Below are 17,946 nucleotides of genomic sequence, written 5' to 3'. Positions count from 1 at the left end.
GTTGAATTGACCGGAAAAGTATCCTATTCCACCATCCGACCGCAAGCACTTGATCTTTCTTCCTATTTCCCTTTCAACAAAACTCTTGAGGTCCCAGAAACAATCGAAGACTTCACTCTTCTTCTCAATGAGGTAGATCCACATGTGTTGCGTATAGTCGTCGATAAAGGAGACAAAATATCGACTCCCGCCAAGACTAACGTTCTGTGCCGGCCCCCATACATCGGAATGTATCAGGTCGAGCTTGTTCCGGCTCCGGTTACGCTCGTTAGGTAAAGGAAGTCGGTGTTGCTTCCCTAGCTGGGAGGCTTCACAAATTTGCGCCTTTCGGCCACTAAATTTGGGCAATCCGAACACCACTTGTTTCGATTGCAGGTCGTAAAGCCGCTGATAGTTGACGTGGCCTATCCACTTGTGCCATAAGTTGATATCCGACTCGACTTTTTTTCTTTTCGCGAACATTGCGGTGCCACCGTCACTACAGTCGAGGATAAACATCCTCCCATCTGTACGCCCTTGCGCAATAACTTGGCCTTCTTCCTTGATGAAGCACCCAAGATGCATAAACCGGACTTGCATCCCCTGGTAGACGATCTGCCCGACCGACACCAGATTCTTCGTGATTGTGGGGACGTTGTTGCGTTGTTACGCGCGTGCGTGTAGAAGGGGCGGGACCACGGGGGTCTCGGACTAAGGAGCAAAGGAGAAAGAATAAGACATGATATGGAGGCTTAGCTCAAGAGGAGAAGAGGAAAGAATAAGACCATGACATAGAAGGAGAGATCGCGGAGGCAAGATACTCAACAAGTTATATTAAAACGAACGAATGATTACAACCATGGTGGCCCCATGGGCCGCACCAAACGACTATGAGAAAACCCTAACTGAAGATGAATAACGAAACCCTAACCCTAAAACGGTAAGAACTCTAGACTAAGCGGTATACCTCCCATACACAAAATAGGCAACCCCTTCAATGGTGCCCCTTCCTCTCCTTTTATAGCATAAGAGAGGAAGTCGTTACAAAAGGAGAGACTAAATATCCCCTTCATGCAATGGGGATATTTTCTTGGATTCTTGGAGGAGGGATTGATGGGGCCCTAACTCCCACTCCTCACACATACTACTATGCCCCTTACTCACCTCGTACTGCTATGTACCTCTCTCTCTCTCATGTGGATGTGCACATCACATTTATACTTTAGGAATCTTGTGGTGCATTGCTTACAATTTACATTTGTTCTTATTTACAAAAACATCATGTGCGTGTGCAACATTGCACACCCCGGTTTTGCTCACTCCGCTCAGTTTTCCCCCTATGGACGAAAATCTTCACGACAACGTGTAACACGTTGTTGTGACGATTTTCGGCTACGATGTGAAACCGAGTGAGACGAATAAACCAAGGATGTGCAACATTGCACATACACTTAGCAAATAAGCCTCCTAAGGCCTAGTGGCACTTGAGTTCATACAGAGGGGTGCAAGCAAGGATTGAACCTTGCACCTCTAAGATACAAGATAATTGCCTTACCACTAGGACAACTATCATATAATGTAGATTTTATGTATTTCCTTTTCATATACAAATTATAGACGAAACAACCATAGAAAACCATGTGCACAAAACCATGGTTTTAAACCCATGGTTTGTGCATGACATAAGCAAAACCATGTGCACAAAACCATGGTTTTAGCCCATGGTTATGTGCATGTCACGAGCATGGAAAGACCTATAAAAGCCTCTAGTTGGGCTTGTGTAAGGGGGGCTCAATATGTGATATCACCAACACCATTATCATCAATATAATTATATTTGTCTTTATCTTCTTCATATTTTTCTACTTCTCAAGTGTACAATTTTTCTTCTTCTCAAGTAAACCAATTTCATCTAATCTTACATTGATCGTCATCTCTTCAATAATTCCGCGAACATCCTCCCCAGTCCAAGACCCCGGTGGTCGCTCGAGTAGCACACGCACGTGCGAATCTTCGCGACAACGTTCATAAGTTTCCCTTTCTTCCTGACATGGTTCAAGGGAACTTCACCGACATTCGCGATCAGATGCGGAGTGTCGTCTCCGGTTGCATCAGTTTTTCCAGGTACGAGAACCACTCATTGTGGCACATCATGTGGCTTGACGCGCCGGAGTCGACATACCATACCTCGTCCGATTTCGGGGTGGACATCTTCATCGAGTTCGCTTCGTGTCTCGGCATGAAGGCTGACCCTTTTCCGGCTTTTCCGGATCCTTCAACGTAGTGCGATCGCTGCCGATTCCCTTTGTCGATCTATCCGGAGCATGATCTGGGTCCAGTTCTCTCCGAATCAGCGCGCTTTTTCCAGCGCTCGCTCTCTTTGTGGCCTTTTTTGCCACATTACCAGCATTCCGCGATAGATTTCCCTTGCCGATTCTCTTCGCCTCAACTCCCCTTATTTCCGGAGGGTCCGGCATTGTTGTCGGCATCACTTCGGTGCCTTCTTCCTTGACCCCGTCGGCTGCCTCCATTGCGAGTTGACTCGCCTCGTCCACCACGACCACAAGGCCTACCTCCCTCCATGTACAACATCTTGTTGTCGGCATGCGTGCTCATCGACGCACCCGCATGGTTCTCCTCTATAAGGAGCATCGACTATAGGTCGAAAAACGACGGCATATTCTCCCGTGTACACACAACAGTTCGGAACGCTCCAAACTTCGACACCAGTCCCCCGAGACAGATCTGCACCATCTTGCCTTCCTCGACGTTCACATCGATGCAGGCTAAGGAGTCGCATATATCTTTGATCGTCGAGGTGTAATCAGCCACCGACAAATCGCGTTGTCGTAGGTTGCTCAGCTCCTGTCATAGTTGAAGCTTTCTGGCTGTAGTGCTCACGGCGAAAATCTTCTTCAGATTTCCCCAAGCATCTTTCGGCATTTTTGCATCCAGAATGTAGCTTAGAAGTTGTTCGCCCACACAAGACACGAAGCAGTACAGTACTCTACTCGCCGACTGTTCCCATGCCGGGAAATCTCTGTGTGTCGATTCGGGTGCTGTGTCATTTGCTCCGTCGACATAGCTCCAATAACCGTGCCCGAGCAGGTACTGGTGCATCTTGTAGGACCAAGACGCATAGTTGTTTCTGTCGAGCTTCTCCGTCAAAAGTGAGCTAGCCATGCCTCTATCCATCGGTTTTACCTGTTCTTCTTGGTTAGTTTTCCTTTCAAGCTATGTCGGCTGCGGAGGTTCTCAAACCTCGCTCTGATACCATATGAAAGATTATGTGCGGAAGCAAGTAGAAAACCGAACACAAAAAACACGCAGGTTCAATGGAGAGCTTGAATGTACACAGTACGTGGGAGAGATAGAGAGAACACACAGAAACTAAATTCAAAAATAATACTCAATTTGTACATACACCGTGCTCAGTGAGCACCTTTTATACAAGCCATGACAATCGGGCTGACACAAGTACTAAGTCCTGACAGTACTTGACTGTTCATAAATGAGTTCTACACTAACTCCCAAAATATATTCCTACACGGAATATCTTTCCAACGGCCTCGCGGTTTACGCACCACTACGGCTTCTCGTTACACACCGGTTTGCGTAACGGTTTATGCACCAGTCCAGCCTAACCGATCTGCCCCAACCGATCCGATTCTCGGCTTGCACAGCCGATCCGGCCAATGTTGAGCTTATATCTCAACAAAGTTTTACTCTATCTTCTCGCTTGCCATTTTTGTTTCTACGTGGACCACCAAGACCATTTGTACTTGGTGAATAAAACATGCTCCATGGGAAGAATCTCGAGATGGATCATGACATTCCTAGAATTCAATTTCATGGTCATTGTACGGAAAGGGAGAAACCATTTATCTAAGTTCACTAGTGGTGAGGGGCCCACAAGTATAGTTGATAAAGTGCCTAACACGACATGTTTTGTTGTAGACATTGTACATGAATGGGCTTCAAATGTTGTCCAAATGATAACAAAAGGGTGGTTGTTTTTGTAATAGCTTGGTAACCATTCATTGATGAAACTATGCAAACCATTCACGATGGTAGGAGGTAACCTTTACAAGCATGGCAATTATGGTTTCCTTCAATGGTGTGTACTCGACCATGTTGTGATTGTGGTGATAGAAGAAGCACTTTGCAAAAAAGGTTTAAGTTTAGAAGTCACTTCTGTAACTTGATCATTTGCGCAAGGTTATGGTGACCAACACTTTTTAAGAACACAGACACATATGTCTAATGATGTGACAAGTGCAAACATAACAAGCACACCCTCAAGTCCGATTTCAATACCAAACCCTAATCAACCCCCTTTTTGTATGTGTTGCATGTGTGTTTACATTGATCGAGGTGATGTTATTTCTCACACTCTTTAATGTGTGTATCTAGCACTAAATCCCATTAGGGTATTAGAGAGCTTGTTAGTGAGGTGAACAACACTTTTTAAGGACACATACACATATGTCAAATGTTGTAACAAGTGTTGATGAACAAGCAAGCTCAACTTGGGCCGGATCGGCTGAAGAAGCCGAGAACCGGATTGGATGGAAACTGATCAGTTAGGCCCAGATCGGCTGAAGAAGTCAGGAGCCAGATCGGATGGACACCGATCAGCTACACCGGATTGGTGGGGGCCGGAAGGCTGTTAGGATGGATATTCCACAAAGGAATATTATTGGGAGTTAGTGTCAGTAACTCATTTATGAGCAGTCAAGTACTTGTTAGTAGTTCCCAATCCTTTTGAGGACTTGTATAAAGAGTGCTCAGTGAGCACATTGTATGTACAAAGAATTTTGCTAATAGATGTTTTTGTTGTCTGCTTTCACTCAGTCTCTCTCTGATTGTGTATCTCCAATCTCTGTGTATACCTATCTGTTGTGTTTGCATAATCGACTGTGTATTCTATGCTCAACATTATGCTTCCGCATGTAATCTTTTACATGATATCAATGTACGATAGAGACAAGCTTTTCGTTTTCCAGAGAAAAAAAGACAGGAACATGGACAGATGTTTGGGAAGCTCACTTCCAACAAAAGAGCAACTACGCAACTTGGTCGTACAAGATCCACCAATACCTGCTTGGTCAAGGATACTGGAGTTATGTCGACGGAGTGAATGATGCAGCATTGGAACAAGCGGCAAGTAGAGTAATGTACTCCTTTTCCTCTAGTGTCAGATATCATCTACTCAGCTACATCCGGGACGCCAAGATGCCAAAAGATGCGTGGGCGAATCTCAAATGGATTTTCGTTGCCAACACAATGGCCAGGAAGCTGCAACTCAGGCAAGAGCTTAGCAATGTCTGGCAAAAAGATCTGTCTATGGCCGACTACATAGCTTGGATCAAGGACATCTACGACTCTCTCGGCTCCATCAACATGACCGTCGAGGAGGATGAAATGGTGTAGGTATGTCTTAGAGGGTTGGCATTTAGATTTGGATCATTCCAAACAACGGTCTGTATGAGAGAGAATACGTTGTCCTTCTTCGAGTTGCAGTCGATGCTTCTCGTTGAAGAAAGTCACATGGTTGCATCGATGAGCATGCACGCCAACAGCAAGATGTTGTACACGGAGGCGGATCAGCCCCATGATCTTGGTGGAATAGCTTCGAAGAGCCGAATCAGATGTGGAATTCGATTTCAAGACGGCTGAAGAAGCCGAGGACGGATGCAAGGGGAGTGGCCAAAAGCACGAGCCGGACACGGAGCCAACCAACAAAGGGGAAGTTAGAGCTGAGAAAAGCAAGACATGCGGTAAAGCCTATTAAGAAACAAGCTCAACAAAAGCATGTGATGCTCATTGGGAAATACGATCTTCTAAAGTAACTATAAGGAAATTAGCTACTAGTGGACATATAAGTATTCACAACTATTTAGCTAGTCACAACTAATTAGCTGCATATGCAAGTCACTTATATACTTAGGTAAAAAAGTAAGAGAGTGAGTAGGAAGTAGGAGAGAGAGAGAGAGATAGAGAAGAAAAAACCAGAAAACTGACGAGAGAGGTTCTCTCTGCATAATGAAATAGAAGCTTTTGGTTTGCTACAGAGGCAAGTCTCCTTCCCCATTCCTTTTCTATCTTGATCACACTAAACAATCCAACACATCACGATCCGATGTGCACAAAGAAGAGCCGGAGCGCCTTCGTAACAGCGTCGTCCTAAACAAGAAGGCCAGGACCATGACGTGGTCAGATGTGGTCAAGGTTCTGCAAGAAGACGAATCGTAGACAACCGATTCGGTCGAGGAGAGTGATTCAAAAGAGCCTAATCACATAAACGCCAGACGTGTGAGAAGGCAGCCAAAGACGATGCCAAGGTAGGAGAGCCGATGGATCAAGGGGCGCCGAAGTCGCAAAGGCAAGAAGAAGGCCGATGAAGGCCTTAGTAGTAGACAAGCCAACCGAGCAGATTGAGAAGCGTCGGACCGGACGGATTAAGGAGTGTGAGCTAGGATGCGTGAAGCCAAGAGATGTTGGTGTCACGGACAATTATAATAGAGCAGAGCAAAGAAAAGATTAGAAAACAAGAGTCTAGAGGAAAAGAACAAGAACTCAACTTATAGAATCCGTAACTGGTGTTGTTTACCTTGATTAGAATCAATGTGCATCTGACTATTTATACAAGAAGGTAGGGCTATATAAGCCAGCTAGAAATAGAGTATGCATGCAATAGAGAATGCATGAGAATGTGTGCAAGCTAGCAATGAGGATGCAAGATTCCATTGTTGAAGTTTTATTTGCTACAGGGATGCATGTGCAGCTTAATTGGTAGGGTTGCCCAATAGAGACCATGAGGTTTTGGGTTCAATCCCTACCTTCCTCTGTGTGGCATATGTCTATGATAGTTGGAGAATGTGTGCAAGCTAGAAATGAGGATGCAAGATTCCACTGTTGAAGTTTTATTTGGTACAAGGATACATGTGCAGCTTAATTGGTAGGGTTGCCCAATAGAGACCATGAGGTTTTGGGTTCAATCCCTACCTTCCTCTGTGTGGCATATGTCTATGACAGTTAGAGTGGTGGACCACCTAGAGCTGACAAAGAACCTCAAGTTAAGCTTGAGGGGGAGTGTTGAGCGAGCGAGCGAGCTCACCTTGGGCCAGATCGGTTGAAGAAGCCGAGAAATGGATCGGGTGGAAACCGATGTTCGGTTAGGCCCGAACTGGATGAAGAATTTGGGAGCGGGATCTCAGATGGAGATCGATCCACTAGGCCGGATCGGCGGGAGCCTTCCGGCCATTTGGACCGATATTCCACGAAGGAATATTTTTGGGAGTTAGTGTCAATAGCTCATTTATGAGTAGTCAAGTACTTGCTAGTCCTTTTGAGGACTAGTATAAAGAGTGTTCACTAAGCACATTGTATGTACAGAGAATTTTGCTAATAGATGTGTTGAGAGACAAGCTCAACATCGGCCGGATCGGCTGAAGAAGCCGAGGACCGGATCGGTTGGGACCGATCAGTTAGGCCGAATGCGTAAACCGGTACGCAGACCGGTGCGTAGGTAGGGCCGGATCGGTGCGTAAACCGGGAGGCCGTTAGGAAAGATATTCCGTGAGGAATATATTTGGGAGTTAGTGTAGGAGCCCTTAATGAGCATTGAAGTACTGTCAGTACTTCGGTCAGTCCTTCTAGGACTTGTATAAAAGTGTTCATTGAACATACATATGTATAGAGTGTGGTGAATAGAGATTGAGTACCTTTTTGAATATAGTTCTTGTATCATCTCTCTCTCTCTCTCTCTCTCTCTCTCTCTCTCTCTCTCTCTCTCTCTTTGTGTCTCTCCCGCGTATACTGCGTAAGCTCAAGCTCTCCATTAAACCTGAGTTTTCTTCCTTCTGTTTGGTCTTCATACTTGCTTCCGCACGTTACTTTTTACATGGTATCAGAGCGCGAGGGTTGAGAACCTCTCTGCAGCCGACACAGCTTGACGAAGAAGAACAAGAAGAACGATGGATAGAGGCATGGCAAGCTCGCTTCCAACAGAGAAGCTTGATAGAACCAACTACGTGTCTTGGTCCTACAAGATGCACCAGTACCTGCTCGGGCACGGCTACTGGAGTTATGTCGAAGGAGCTAATGACGCAGCACCCGAATCGACACACAAAGACTTCCCGTCGTGGGAGCAATCGGCGAGCAGGGTATTATACTGCTTCGCATCGTGTGTGGGCGAACAGCTCTTGAGCTATGTTCAGGATGCAAAGACGCCAAAGGGTGCGTGGGAAAATCTGAAGAAGATTTTCGCCGCGAGCACCACATCCAGGAAGCTTCAGCTCCGACAGGAGTTGAGCAACCTACGACAACGCGACTTGTCGGTGGCTGACTATACCTCGAAGATCAAGGATATCTGCGACTCCCTCGCCTCCATAGAGGTGAATATCTAGGAGAGCGAGATGGTCCAGATCTGTCTCGAAGGTTTGGCGTCGAAGTTCGGAGCATTCCGAACGGTTGTGTGTACCCGGGAGAATACGTCGTCCTTTTTCGACTTACAGTCAATGCTCCTCGTAGAGGAGAACCACGCGGGTGCGTCTACAAGCACGCACACCGACAGCAGAATGTTGTACACAGAGGGAGACATGCCCTGTGGACGTGGAGGACGAGGCGAGTCGGCGCACAATGGAGGCAGCCGACGAGATCAAGGAAGAAGGCACCAAAGTGATGCCGACAGCAACTCCGGACCCTCTGGAAACAGGGGGAGTCGAAGCAATGAGAACCGGCAAAGGAAGGCCATCGCGGAGTGCTGGTACTGTGGCAAGAAAGGCCACAGGGAAAGTGAGTGCTAGAAGAAGCGCGCCGATTCGGAGAGAACCGGAAACGGAAACGGCTCCGGACATACCCACAAGGGAAATCGGCAGCGATCGCACTACGCCGAAGACTTCGGGAGAGCCGGAGAAGGGTCTGCCTTTGTGACGAGACACGAAGCAAACTCAATGAAATGAACCACCCCGAGATCGGACGAGGTGTGGTACGTAGACTCCGGTGCGTCAAACCACATGACGAGCCATAAGGAGTGGTTCTCGTACCTTGAAAAACCGATACAACCTGGAGTAGTCGCAACTGGAGACGACACTCCGCATCCGATCGCGAATGTCGGAGAAGTCCCCCTTAGCCATGTCGGGCAGAAAGGGAAACTCATGAACGTGTTGCAGGTTCCGACAATCACGAAGAACTTGGTCTCGGTCGAACAGATCGTCGACCAAGGGATGGAGGTTCGGTTTACACACCTCGGGTGCTTCATTGAGAAAGAAGGCCATGTGATTGCGCAAGGGCGCAGAGACGGGAGGATGTTCATCCTCGATTCCACTGACGGCGGCACCGCAATGTTCGCGAAGGGACAAAAATCTGAGTCGGACATCGACTTGTGGCACAAGCGGATAGGCCACGTCAACTACCAGCGGCTTCAAGACCTGCAATCGAAACAGGTAGTGTTCGGATTGCCCAAACTTAGTGGCCGAAAGGCACAAATTTGTGAAGCCTGCTAGTTCGGGATGCAACACCGACTTCCTTTCCCAAACGAGCGAAACCGGAGCCGGAACAAGCTCGACCTTATACACTCCGATGTATGGGGGCCGAAACAAAACGTTAGTCTTGGCGGGAGCCGATATTTTGTCTCCTTCATCGACGACCACACGCGGCACACGTGGATCTACCTCATTGAGAGGAAGAGCGAAGTCTTCGACTGTTTCTGGAACCTCAAAGGGTTCGTGGAAACGGAAACGGGACGAAGGATCAAGTGCCTGCGGTCAGATGGTGGGAAAGAGTATTTTTCTGGTCAATTCAACGGATATCTACAACAAATGGGAATTCGGCGTGAATTCAGTTGTAGATACACGCCGGAGCAGAACGGCGTGGCCGAGAGGAAGAATCGGTCAGTTGTGGAAGCGGCACGGACAATGCTGGAGGAGAAGAGGTTGCCCAAGTTCTACTGGGCCGAGGTGGTAAGGACCGCAGTATACATCCAGAACCAGATCGAAGACAAAGTGTCGGCGCATGAGCTATATTTCGGAACGAAGCCGAACTTGCGACACTTGAGGGTGTTCGGTAGCATTGCGTATATGCATGTACCGAAGGAGAAAAGGAGGAAGTTGGATGCAAAGGCCGAGAAATGCATCTTGGTCGGTTACTCGGACGAGCAGAAGGGTTATAAGTGCTATAACCCTCGCACCAAACAAGCGCGTGTCAGCCGTGACGTTGTGTTTGACAAGTCCTCGTCCGGGTACCAGCCCCCGACACTGAACCCCGACTCCAATCCGAGCTCTGACGATGAGGTCAGAGAGGCCAAGATGCCTCCGGATGAGCCCGAAATCGAGACCCGCGAAGAGAGTCTGATTTCACTCCGTTTAAGTGGACCGATTGGACGACTGAGTCGGTACGATCAGTTCGATGAAGAGCCGGCGAGTAGTGGAGACTCGGCCATGCATTCCCCACGCAGGAAGCCGAGGAAACGGCTTACGCACAAAGAGAAAGGAAAGAAGAAGGTGTCGGATTCCGGCACGGATAGGAACAAGTCAGACAGACGCGAGTCCGACTCCGAGGGAACCGGTGACGGGTCTTTAAAGGTGAAGTCTGCGTCGACCGAGAAGACCTCGACATCGGCTAATGTGAGATTATGTCGATCTACCCGCCAGAAGAACCCTGTTTTGCGATTCGGATACAACGAGTACATGGCGCATCATTATGCGTACATGACCCGTGTAGCGGAAGTGCGTGAGCCGGAGAGCTACGCAGAAGCGGCTAAAGACGCGAATTGGCGTGCCGCGATGGAGGAAGAGATGCACGCATTGGCGGAGAACGAGACATGGGACCTGGTTGACGCACCAACAGGGGTAAAACCGATCGGGTGTAGGTGGGTGTACAAGGTCAAGTACAACACCGATGGCTCGGTCAACCGGTACAAGGCTCGGCTAGTGGCAAAGGGCTACGCGAAGAAACACGGCATCGACTACGATGAGACATTTGCGTCGGTCGCGAAAATGATGATCGTCCGTGTTTTGCTCGTAGTAGTTGCGGTGAAGGGGTGGCACTTACATCAGATGGATGTAAAGAATGCGTTCCTGCAAGGTGACCTTGAGGAACAGGTGTACATGGTACAGCCCCCCGGATTTCACTCTGGAACGAACTCCTCGGTAGTATGCCAACTGGAGAAGTCCCTTTACGGACTGAAGCAAGCCCCGCGTTCCTGGAACGCGAAGATCACGCAACAACTGCGTCGGATGGGCTTCGTCGCGTCAAAATCGGACTCTTCCCTGTTCATCCGGAAAGGTCGACTTGGACCAGTTAGTATTTTACTATATGTTGATGACTTGGTCATCACCGGCGCCGACCTAGGTGAAATCGACCGCGTGAAGCTCCAACTTGCGGCATCATTCGACATGAAGGATCTGGGGGACCTTCATTACTTCCTCGGGATCGAAGTGATCCGTACCCCCGAAGGCATATTAATCAGCCAACGTCATTACGTGCTTAGTATGCTCTTCAAATTCGGGATGGCCGACTGTAAGTCCGTCTCGACTCCTCTAGACAAAACCGTCAAGCTTCGTCCCAATACGGGAAAGGTATGCGACCCGACGAGGTTCCGACAAATTGTCGGAAGCCTCATATACTTGACCATCACCCGACCCGACCTCAGTTATCCGGTCGGAGTGATCAGTCAGTTCATGGCGCGACCTACCGAGGAGCACCTCCAGTGTGCGCAACGCATACTTCGGTATGTCAACGGCACTAAGGACCGGGGACTGCTATATCGGACTGGTGCAGCCGCACAGTTAGTCGGCTACACCGATGCTGATTGGGCTGGCAACGCCGCCGATCGCCGATCCACGTCCGGATACGCGTTCTCCGTCGGGAGTGTCGCGATCGCGTGGAGGAGTAAGAAGCAGCCGACAGTTGCACTGTCGAGCACCGAAGCTGAGTACCAAGGAGCGGTTGTCGCGACATGCGAAGCCATATGGTTGAAGCGGCTACTTAAGGACCTGCAAGAGGAGGTGTCATATCGGATGATGATCTACTGCGACAACCTCAGCAGCATCCAGCTCGCGAAAAACCCCGTTTTTCACGCACGGACCAAGCACATTGAGGTGCACTACCATTTCGTCCGTGAGCGTGTCCTATCCGGTGAAGTCGAACTTCAGTACGTTCCGACGGATCGGCAGACTGCCGACATCTTCACCAAGCCTCTTGGTCTAGACAAGTTGCGGCAATTCTCAGGTGCGCTCGGATTGCGTCACCTCGATGTGCCAAACTTGAGGGGGAGAACAGTCCCGAACGACCAAGCAAGGCAGCAGGAAAGGAGCGGAGACCGCGACACCACCGAGTCGGTTGACTCGGTTGTCGAGTTCGACTTCGGATCGGCTGAAGAAGTCGAGGGCGGACCCGCGGAAAAGTTCGGAAGCGGACAGAAGGGAAGCAGCCGAAGGAGAGAGCCAAAGGCAACCATGCATGGGGAAGATGACGCCATCGAGGGCGAGAAGACCGAAGACAAGTTGGAGACAGCCAACTCGAACGAGAGCGAAAACCGATCAAAGGTAGCCGAGTCGGTTCGGATGTTTGATTCAGATACACTGAATCAACCGAGGCCCAAGCGGAAGAAATGGCAGCAAAAGAAGCGTCAACACCGCAACAGCAAAAGAGTTGATAAGGGCCACATGAGCAGACAAGCCGACCGGAAGGGTCGAAGCGCGCGGAGTCGAACAGGTCGTGGAGCGCGAACAAGGCGTGAAGCCAGGAGGAACTGGAGCTGTGAACCCGAAGATCCCGAAGAGCCTCAAGTTGAGCTTGAGGGGGAGTGTTCAGAGACAAGCTCAACATCGGCCGGATCGGCTGAAGAAGCCGAGAACCGGATCGGTTGGGACCGATCAGTTAGGCCGAATGCGTAAACCGGTACGCAGACCGGTGCATAGGTAGGGCCGGATCGGTGCGTAAACCGGGAGGCCGTTAGGAAAGATATTCCGTGAGGAATATATTTGGGAGTTAGTGTAGGAGCCCTTAATGAGCATTGAAGTACTGTCAGTACTTCGGTCAGTCCTTCTAGGACTTGTATAAAAGTGTTCATTGAACATACATATGTATAGAGTGTGGTGAATAGAGATTGAGTACCTTTTTGAATATAGTTCTTGTATCATCTCTCTCTCTCTCTCTCTCTCTCTCTCTCTCTCTCTCTCCCGCGTATACTGCATAAGCTCAAGCTCTCCATTAAACCTGAGTTTTCTTCCTTCTGTTCGGTCTTCATACTTGCTTCCGCACGTTACTTTTTACAAGATGTTTTTGTTGTCTGCTCTCACTCTACCTCTCTCTCACTGTGTATCTCTAATCTCTACATATACCTAACTATTGTGTTTTCGGAGTCGACTGTGTATTCTGTGCTTAACATAACGCTTCCGTATGTAATCTTTTACAAGTGTAAACATAGCAAGGACACCCTCAAGTCTGATTTCAATGACTAACACTCCCCTTTTTGTATGTGTTGTGTGTGTTTACATTGATCGAGGTGGTGTTATTTCTCACACTCTTAATATCGTTTCTTGTCTTTACTAACGTGTGTATCTAGCACTAAATCCCATTAGGGTATTAGAGAGCTTGTTAGTAAGTGAACGTTCCTAAGAGAGGTGAGAGAGAGAGAGTTTATGGGATGAGGGGCACACCACCCAATGATGTGTTATTGAACCAAGTTTTCCCGAAGGGATAAAGCTAAGTCATACCTTGGAGTTTTACACTCCCAAGGATTTGTCTAATCCCCTCTTGGCGGGTTGTGTGATGACAAGGCTCAAACTTCTAACATATGTGTATACATGCCAAGGACTTAACCATGAAGCTATTCGATACATATATTTATTACTTTTTGTAATATAATACCATAATATATCATAATCGATAGAATCCTAGAACATTCTAGACTCCCTACACCTTCCTAGAACATCCCAAAACTTCCTAAAAGTTCTTGGAAGAATGTTTTGGGAAGGTCTAGGAAGTTCTAGGATTCTACTGATTATGATATTATATTACAATGCAATAAATATGTGTATTGGATAAGCTAATGTTAAGTCCTTGGTATATATACACATAAGTTACAGGTTTGAGCCTTGCCATCACATGATGGCCATCACAGTGACCACATAAACACATTATTAAGATATTAACAATATTAGACCACACATCACAATTATTTAATGTCCAATCATGCTTTATAGATACAAAAACAATCATGATATGAAAAGGTTCTTAAACACAAACACCATGTTAGGAGTCCTCATTGTTTCTGTTGCATAGAAACATTTTCGTCCATTATCCAACTTGTTCCTTTGAATTCTTTGTTATTATCTCAAAACTTATTAATTTGTGTGCACTCCATCATGGACGCATGTTATTGCATTATTTGCACCAAATCCTCCTTCTATTGTTCCTTTACAAACCTCAATTAGGGCCAATGTTAGTTTAACCTCTACTTGCACCTCTACTTGTGAAAATGTTGGTTGGACCTCATTAAGTTCACTTTTTAGTTGAACCACTTCTCCTTAGTGTGCGAGTATCTCTTGCATAAGAATTACTTGATTGCTTAAAAAACTATCATGGTAACATGGTATTCTGTACTTCCTAGAAATGGGTCAAAGTATGATTGTTTACTAGTATGTAGAAAGAGTACTGATAGTCAAACTATTCTATGGAAATCATTACCTTTAAATTGCTTTTTTTTGGCTTGAAAAAAAATCTACCCACTTTTGCCAAAAGAAAAGCAAGCACTTTAAACCTTCGAATACAAGACATCGCTACACGCTTCTATCCATGTATGATTATATTAGCAGTCAAGTCAATCGAGTTGGAGCCAATGATCAAAAGATAGTGAAAGGTGGTAGTTATGATGATATGATCTTGATTGTCCTCAATTTTGATGGGGCAGGGCAAGATGTAACTAATATATTGACGATACATGATTACAGTGTGAAACGTGTGCCACGTTCAACATTGCATGCAATTATTCTTGTTTTTATCATTGTGGAGTTCTCACCTCCCACCTAACCTCCACAAAGCAAGAGGTCTTGCCATTAGCACTCCACATCTTCATTACATCCACTATAAGCACATCAATAAGTGCTAACTATAGTGTACCAGTTAAGAATACCATTTGCCATTGTTAGAAATGACATCATCTTTTGCATAGTAAATAGGATTTTAATGATACATATGCACAAGTCACAAACATTATATTATAACGAAATAGGTTGTCGATATTTGGATAGTGTAAGCTCTCAAGTATCAAATGAAAACTTTCTCCGCTTCTTCTCTTATCAATTATTTTTTTGTAATTGTGATTTGGAAAACCATTAAGCAAGCAATGAACACATTTACTTTGCATTCTTAAGCTTACCGTTGAAGATACTCCCATCTCAAACATATTGAAGCTAGTAGAGGCCAACTTGACATAAAATACACCCATTTAATATAGTTTGCATGCCCTTTAAGTAGAAATGCTTTAAAATACTATTTCTAACACAAAGAATTGTACCATATCCAATGAAATCTTACAAGGACCCTAAAATATAACCCCACCCATGCTAGAGAACAACCTTGACTTGTAAAGATCCAAATTTATACATAGTCCTTATTCTAAGACGAATACTATCACAAACCTTGGAATTGATATTTTTCTTTTAAAGAAGCTTACAAGATTGTCATAGGGTAATGAACCTTTGCAAGGATAGCATATCTAACACTTAGTAATATGTCCCCCTCTTGCACTTTGCCATTTAATTCAGTATTTTTGGCTTTGGAAAAAGAAAAACCTTAGTCTCATTAAACTTGCATAAATGTCTTCAATATGTAATGAATACATAAATAAGTGTTTGCGATGCTGATAAATTTTCGGACATCTAAAGGAAATAAATGGACAAAGTTGTAAATCTCTCCAATTTAGTTCAGAGATATCTCTCCAAATCATATAAATTTCCATCTCATCTCCAAAGTTGTAACAAAGTCAAGATATTATCTTGGTTGTAGCAAATTTAGTTCTCGAACCTTTGATATGATATGATAATGTAATACTTATAAGGATTATTTTCGACCAAATAGATGAGATGGAAATTTATATGATTTGAATATAGAGCTTCGGTTTCGGTGCAACATCCCAACAAACTATTTTAGCATGCACCTCGTTTTTCCCCATTCCCCTTTTGCATCCATCTATACTTATTTTCCACAACTCTTGGTATGAGCAAAATATTGATCAACCATTCACATTGCTTTTGTTTAAGCCATCGAAGTCCATATATTCTTTCTGTGTTCTAAACCAGATTCAAACCTTTCACCTTAACATTTTGAAAGAAATCTCTTGCCAATTACGTTATGTCTTTGTGTTCCCTTATTTTTTACATATCCTTCTAGTCATTCCTTCAGTGATTCTTTAACCTTTCATAAACCTCGAGTTTTGATGCTTTTCTTCATGTGATCACACCATATCATGACAACAGGTACTCCAAAAACGTATACTTGTGTTGGTGCACAAGTTTATATGACACATGTTTTACCTTCCTTGGGCTTTACGGAGCTCGACAAATTCGTTATCACTTCCCTACGTTTCTCACCTAGAAGAGAATATAGTTGCCCTCAAAAACTTGTTTGTATCCATATATCATCTTTAACAAAGCGATTGTTGAATTATAATAAAGGAATTTATTCTAGTTCTAAATCATCTTGAGGAAGGTGGATGGTAGGACGAAACGCAATCCACATTCTGTCAACAATAGCTTGATACAAACGACCAATAGGAAAGAGATGCAAAGAGACACCATAAAAGTCCTAAACAAGAACAGTTGTTTGAAAATATCAAGATAATAGGGACGAACATTCAGTTTTGTTACACATTTAATGTTATTCTTTCCACAAGCCACAATCACAAGGAATAGAATATGGCATACACGGGAGAAGAGTATGATGTCCATGTGCACAAATATTGTGTGGAAATTTGGAATACCTTAGAAACGGATAGTTTTTTAATGTTCATATGGGTTTAGTGGTGCCGAAATTTGAATTTGTTCGTTTATGTGAGCCCTCGTCTGAGTGTTTGCACTATTCTCTCTCTAATACAAAATGGCCCAAAAATGAGTTTGCATATTTATGAATATGGTGAGCCTTTTTTGTATTCATCTATGCAAGTGCCTTAGTCCCTTATCCCCTTTTGTTGAACTAACAACTATCGTTCTAGTGAAACTTTTCGCGAAAATTAGGGATCTCTTTCATAGAAGTGGATGGATGTGTGACTCAACTCAAAAGATTTCAACAGTTTATGTATTGGAGGTTCACTTTTATAGAAATGGATTGGTTTACGATTCAAATTGAAAGTCCTAAATATCGCATTTAACATAATTGAAAATCATGAATAGAGCATTTTACCATCAATTCGAAAATAGTTCTTTTTTTATCAATGAGCCTTTAATTATTCTCGACAAATTATAATAGGAAGTTGAGATTTTGATTGACATTAGTTCCCATGAAATGTATTTAATGTCAACATCCAACCTCGAGGTCACTAGATAAAACAATTCATGAGCCATACGCGTATAACTTTAAATATGTCAATCCAAACATCTTTTTATAAGCTATGGAAGCAATTTCCTCCACGAATCCACTTGCATGATTTGTCCACGTGTTCTGTCACCAGATTTATCCTCAATATTTTAAGAATTCGTCTAATCAAATCTTCTTGGCCAAATGGCTTCACAGTTATCATTCTAAATCTATACTCTCCCAAAGGAGGTGTTCAGAAAATGACATCTATGAAGACCCCGTCCCTCCCCCCAACACACAGACACACACGACACAAACAAACATACACATACATATTTTGCCATATAAAATAATCATTGTGTCCCATTGAATTTTCAATTGTCCAATTATATTTGCTTGCTTAATTCAACCTTATTCAAACGATACTAAGACATGAAGACCCAA

This window comes from Azolla caroliniana, unplaced genomic scaffold (assembly GCF_043228905.1).
Source record: "Azolla caroliniana isolate FFs.n. ecotype wild unplaced genomic scaffold, voAzoCaro1.0.p SCAF_12, whole genome shotgun sequence".
Lineage (NCBI taxonomy): Eukaryota > Viridiplantae > Streptophyta > Polypodiopsida > Salviniales > Salviniaceae > Azolla > Azolla caroliniana.
This window is presented reverse-complemented; position numbering follows the sequence as displayed.